This window comes from Furipterus horrens, unplaced genomic scaffold (assembly GCF_987537825.1).
Source record: "Furipterus horrens unplaced genomic scaffold, mFurHor1.1.pri manual_scaffold_9, whole genome shotgun sequence".
Lineage (NCBI taxonomy): Eukaryota > Metazoa > Chordata > Mammalia > Chiroptera > Furipteridae > Furipterus > Furipterus horrens.
The window spans coordinates 101,296,429-101,302,580 of NW_028327179.1; positions in this window are offsets into that span (position 1 = coordinate 101,296,429).

Genomic DNA, 6,152 nt, shown 5'->3' on the forward strand with positions numbered 1-6,152 from the left:
GCACACACGGAGTGCACAGATGAACTTCTGGGCAGCACATCAGATCTCTGTGCATGTCATTTGCATGATGTGTTTGTGGCGATTCTAGGTTTCGGAACTGGGTCTCCTGGTCCTAATCCTCGGGGCCTTTTAGCCTGGGGCTGCGGGTGGGCTGAGATGGGCTGAGACGGGGAAGGGCTGAGGCTTTGTCCCATTAGGTTCCTGATTTACTTTCTGCGCTTCGGAGACCGTTTCGGCAGGGTTTCGCCGAACTGAGTGGGAAAAGGGAACCGCCCGTGACCCCTTAGAGGTGGGAAAACTGCGGAGAGTGGCAGAGACAAGGGGAGAGAGACCTCTTCACAGTTAGGAAATAAACTAAATTTCTTAGACGTGGCGCTGGGACAATCCGGGGTGCCTGGAAGTGGACGTTTCCTGTTGCTTTGAAATGGCTGACATTGTGATTCTGGAACGGTCTCTATGACCGCAGCTACCTGAGGATGCAGATCCTTTATTTCACGTCCGTAATTGTCCTGTGAGGGAAAATCTGGGGGGTTAAACACTAAAGACCCGCACAAGCCGTCTGCTCCGCCGTCCTCTCTTACTTCCGGGCATCTGGGTACCGTGAAGGCGAGGACAGTGGCCCTTGAACAACATGAGACCCCCTTCCACAGCTCCACATACATGTAAGTTTTTGTAAATACCAACAATGTGTTTCCTTTAGAACAGTTTCTTTTCTCTAGCTTACGTTCTGGTAAGAAGACAGTATATTATACAGGTGACATACAAAATACGTGTTCATTGACTGGGTTCTTGGTAAAGCTTCCAGTCAAGGGTGGGTTGTTTGTAGTCAAGTTTTGGGGGGCTCAAACCTCACATGTGATTTTTGATTGTGTGACGTTGCTGCCCCATCCCGGTATTGTCCGAGGTCAACTGTGTAACTTCTCTTTCAAAGCAAGGCGAACACTCAGTACCTTGTTTAAAAACTCCCTGGAGAGAGAGAGAGAGAGAGAGAGAGAGAGAGAGAACCCCCTCCCGTTCCAATGGTTGCACATTCTGGGGCGCGGCCCACATGCCTTCTGCTGAAAGTGAAATCCTACCCTCCCCCACCCCCAGTCCCCCCTGGGAACAAAACAGGCGCCCATTTGTTGCTCTTTAAAGACGTTGCTGAGTAAAAACAGTGTTGAAACGCGTTCCGCGCAGTCCCTCTTCCTCGGAAACGCTCCTCGCCTTTGGTCTGCTGGCCTGGGTAGAGAAATAAGTTATGTCCCTGATATTTTTATGGCTTCCGCTGAACTCCTTCCAAGATCTGTGCGTCTCACTCCTGCGGCTCCAAGCTGGACTCAGTGTTTTTAATGACGATGCGACCCAGCCAGGCACAGATCCGAGGACGCGCCCTGAAGGAGGGCTTGGGCCGAGAGGAAGCAAATGTGACAGGAGTCCTGAGACGGTCACCCAGAGCAAGGGGCGGGAACCCGCAGAATCCCGCTGGGACTGAGCGTGGTCCCTGCTGAGGGCAGTGCTGTGCCGCAGCATTGGACCCGGCTCTGAGCAAGAATCACCAGGGAGCTTGACCTTTAAAGTCCTGCCAGCTCTCGATGTTCTAGGCAAAGACGAACTTAGGCAGAAAATTTTATAGATGATTGAAGTGTCCGCAAGAAATACCACTGACTTCTTTTTTGCAATAAGAATACATTTTATTTTTTATTGTTTTTTAAAATCTTAAAATTTCTCAACTACAGTGGACATACGATATTATATTAGTTTCAGGTAGATGCCATAGTGATTGAAGTGATACCCCCGATATTTCCAGGACCCCCATGGCACCGTAAACAGTTATGACGATAGTATGAACTGTTCCCTGTGCTGGACTTCACAGCCCTGTGTGTGTTCTGTGACCACCAATCTGTACTGCTAATCCCTCCCCCCTTTCATCCAGCCCCCCACCCCCTCCCCCCTCTGTGTCTGTGAGTCTGTTCCTGTCCTTTAGATCCCCCATAAAAGCAAAACCACGCGGTGTCCGTCTTCCTCTGCGTGTCTCACCGTTGGCTTCTTACAAGAATAACCGGCCACCGTGAGTCCTAGGGGCAGTGGCGTCAATGCCTCGTGATCTGCTTACAGAAAGCCTTGCCCAGAGACGTGGGCGCCCGCAAAGCGAAAGCCGAATCGCTCAATGTCCAGGACCCTTTGGAAAAAAGAAAGAGAGGAAGACATATATCAGAGAGTCTGTATGTAGCCAAGGCACACCGTCCCAGCGCAAGGTCTGGTCTGGTTCGTGTGGCGTCAGGCAGGCAGAGGTGAGTCAGACAATGAGGACATCCTTTTATTTGGTGGGATGCTACTTAGTTGTTGTCGGTCGGAGTTGTGATCACTGAGGTGTAAGTGTCTAAGCCTCAGAGTGGACCCACGTCACCCCTGCTGATTTACTCGTGATTAGAAAACTCAGCGATGGGAAGCAGATGAAAAAGCAGACGGTGGTTGTCTTTAACCCCTTTCCGTTCACGCCCTGCTCCGCCCAAGGAGGCAGACGGGCGTCCTTCCTGCGGCTGAAATGCCTTTCTGCTCCTTGGAATCACTATCAGCCTCCTTCTGGGAACTGAGCAGGTTTAAGGAGTCATCCCGAAGTGGGCGTGGGTCACATGGTCTCAGAACAAACTCCTGGAAGCGGGTCCCCCCCAACCCCCGTAGGGGAGGAGGTGAGGAAAGGTTCTGAACCCCGCCTGCCCAGAAGGATCTTCTTGGTCATTGCCACGGGTCATTAACAGGCCTGGGAAGGGATGACGTCAGACCATCTTTTTTTTTGGCCCACGGAAAGCTAAACTAAATGTCAGCCACATCCTCTTCCATTTTGAAAAAAATCTTATTTACTTATTTTTAGAGAGGGGAAGGAAGGGAGAAAGAGAGGGAGAGAAACATCACTGTGTGGCTGCCTCTCATATCCCCCCAACTAGGGACCTGGACCAGGCCTGTGCCCTGACCGGGAATCGAACTGGCGACCCTTTGGTTCACAGGCCGGCGCTCAGCCCACTGAGCCACAGCAACTGGGGCCACAGCCCCTTTCTGTTGGACCTCGGTGCTTATCTCCCAGCCCTAGGACAGGGACACTGGGCAGGGGCAGCGGTCGGTGAGCGGTGGGTGGTTCCGAGCCCTGCCCTTCCTTCCCGGGCTCCCCGAGGACACGCTGGCTTCCTCCCCGGGCCTCCCCGGGTGCCACTGAGCTGCTGTCTGACTGGAGCACGGCGTGCCCCGTGCAGGTGTGTAAGAGCAGCACACGTGAGCGTCCCCGCCTGAGCCGAGGGGCAGGGGGTGATGGGACGCAGTCGGGGCCAAACCGGGGCACGGGGACCGGACTCCGAAGCCAGCCCCAGAGCACTCACACCGGGAGCCACTCAGCGACTGTCCCCTGGTGACCGTGTGTCCCGGCGAGGCCCCGAGAGCGAGGGGTGGTTTTCTCCACGGAGTTCCTCTTAGGTGGGCGGTTCTCCCGGTTCCCTTGCCCGTTGATGGAGGAGGGAGGGAGGGCAGGGCCCCCGGGTCATGAGTCAGGCTGAGGGAGACGAGGAGCTGGCGGCTGCGGCTGCGCTCGGGGCCCCATGTCCCTCCTGCTCGCAGCCCCGGCCGCTGGAGGCCGCGGCGCGCTGCGCTTTCCCCGGCGCGCGGGTAAGGGTGTGTGGGCTGTGCGCGCTGGGGCGGGGGACGGCCATTGTTCTGCTTTTATTCCTTGGCCGCGAGGAGCGAGGCTTTCCAGTTCTGACCTCGCCTCCCGTGCTTCACACTTGAGTGCTGCCCGTCTGCTGAAGGAGCAAGGACGGGCGGGACCGGGCAGGGAGTCCGCCCCAGGCCCCCCAGCGAGGGGCGAGAGGGACACGGGCGCTGGGGAGGCCCAGGTGGGCCTGGGAGAGGGGCCTGGCTGATGGGTCACCTGCCAGTGGGGATGGGTGCTTGCCCACACGGCCGGGAAACCAGGCGGGGGGGGGGTGGGGGAGTCACGACTCAGCAGGAAGCCCGAGGGGTGCGCGAGTCCTGGGGGCGATCCCCCGGCCCCCAGGGTGAGCACGGGCTGTCCTGCTCGCCCAGGACTGAGAGCGGGAGCCAGTGGAGTTGGGGGTGGTGTGACGTCATTGGCATAGGGACAATGTATGATGCCCACGGAGGTAGGGACAGTGTGATGTCAGCGGGGGTGTGGACATTGTGACGCCAGTGGGGGCGTGGACGGCATGACGTCAGCAGAGGCATGGCGCTGTGACGTCATTGGGGGCGTGAACGGTATGGCCTCCATGGAGGTGTGGACATTGTGACGTCAGCGGGGGCGTGGACGGTGTGACAGTAGCAAAGGCATGCACAGGGTGATGTGTGGAGCAAGGAGGGGCAAGGGTGTGGGGCGCGCGTGTGACGTGAGTCGCTCAGCTCATGCAACAGAGTTCTTTCCCGTGGAACCTGCGTCAGCGCTGGGAGCTGGTGGGGGAATTGGTGTTTCCGGAGAGAAGCCCTTCCTGCTGCACAGACACCACCGTGGGGGCGAGCCGAGGGGGCGGGCGCGTGCCGAGCCGGGGGTGAGGACCCAGCGGGGCGGTCCCCGCCTTGTGAGCTAGAGGGTGGGTTTGTGTGTGTGTGTGTGTGAGTGTGCGTGGCTGTGTGTGAGTGTGCATGGCTGTGAGTGAGTGTGTGTGTGAGAGCGTGCATGGCTGTGTGTGTGTGTGTGTGAGTGTGTGTGTGCATGGCTGTGAGTGTGTGTGTGTGAGAGTGTGTGTGCGTGGCTGTGAGTGAGTGTGTGTGTGAGAGCGTGCATGGCTGTGAGTGTGTGTGTGTGTGAGAGTGTGCGTGGCTGTGAGTGTGTGTGTGTGAGTGTATGTGACTGTGAGAGCGTGCGTGGCTGTGAGTGTGTGTGTGTGTGTGCATGTGAGCACGGCCCTGCCCGTGCGCCTCTGTGCCCACCTGCAGCTGCTCTGCCAGGGGCCGTTGGAGGCCCCCCCAGCAGCTGCCCGCCCGGCGCTGGGCCTCGGCTCCTCTCCATCGGAGTCTTGAAGGAACCGGGCCCGAGCTGCTGGGTCCGATGGAGCGTGTGGGCCGTGGGCTGTGCAGCCTTGGATGTGGCGGAGCCTGGGAGACGCGGCTGCTCTGTCTGCAGGCGAGGGGCTGGCCTCTGTGCGGGAGGGACAGTGAAGTCTGGTCCGACTGCGTCACTCTCGCCCAGTTCAGCGTGGGGACAGCGGACCACCCCTTCCCTGGGAGACCCCAAAGAGCGACGTTGGGGAGGGAGTAAAGTCAGGAGGCTGCCCTTTCTGGGAAGGAGGTCCTTTCCTCCAGTCAGACCCTGTAGGGCAGCGGTTCTCAACCTGTGGGTCGCGACCCCTTTGGGGGTTGAATGACCCTTTCACAGGGGTCGCCTAAGACCATCGGAAAACACACATATAATTACATATTGTTTTTGTGATTAATCGCTATGCTTTAATTACGTTCCATTTGTAACAATGAAAATACATCCTGCATATCAGATATTTACATTACGATTCGTAACAGTAGCAAAGTTACAGTTATGAAGTAGCAACGGAAATAATTTTATGGTTGGGGGTCCCCACAGCATGAGGAGCTGTGTTAAAGGGTCGGGGCGTTAGGAAGGTTGAGAACCACTGGCGTAGCGGGAGCCTACCTGCCCCCTGGGGCGCCACCCCCACCCCCCACCCCCATTTTCAGTGACGTGTCAGCTGTAAGAGCCAGAGGGTGAGATACTGATTGGGAGGAGGTTTCCTGGGGGCTCATTTTAAATCCTTTCTGTGTCCAGCGCTGAGCCGATGGTTAGCTATTTCAGGGGTATCTGAGATACAGCATGTACCCCGGCGGGGGGAGTCTGGCGAGAACCATCACCCAGTGAGTGAGGAGCCCCAGGTGTAGACTCGGAGTGACCCCAGAGCGCCCACAGCCTGGCTGTTTCCGTAACGATCCCCGACATCCCCTGGAGGTTGCCTGTAAGTCAGTGATTTCAACTCATGTTTACGGTGTTCCGTTTCTTTTTATTAAAAGCTCTCCCCTAAAATTCTTATTTTGTGGGAATTCCGACCTGTGGAGCAGCAGTTTTTAAAATTGAAGTACAAGTCAGACGTTGTGTGGACTTCATGAGGTCGTGCCTCTGGCCGTGAAAATCGCCCCGTTCCTGAACCTGCCCGCGGACGTGGTCC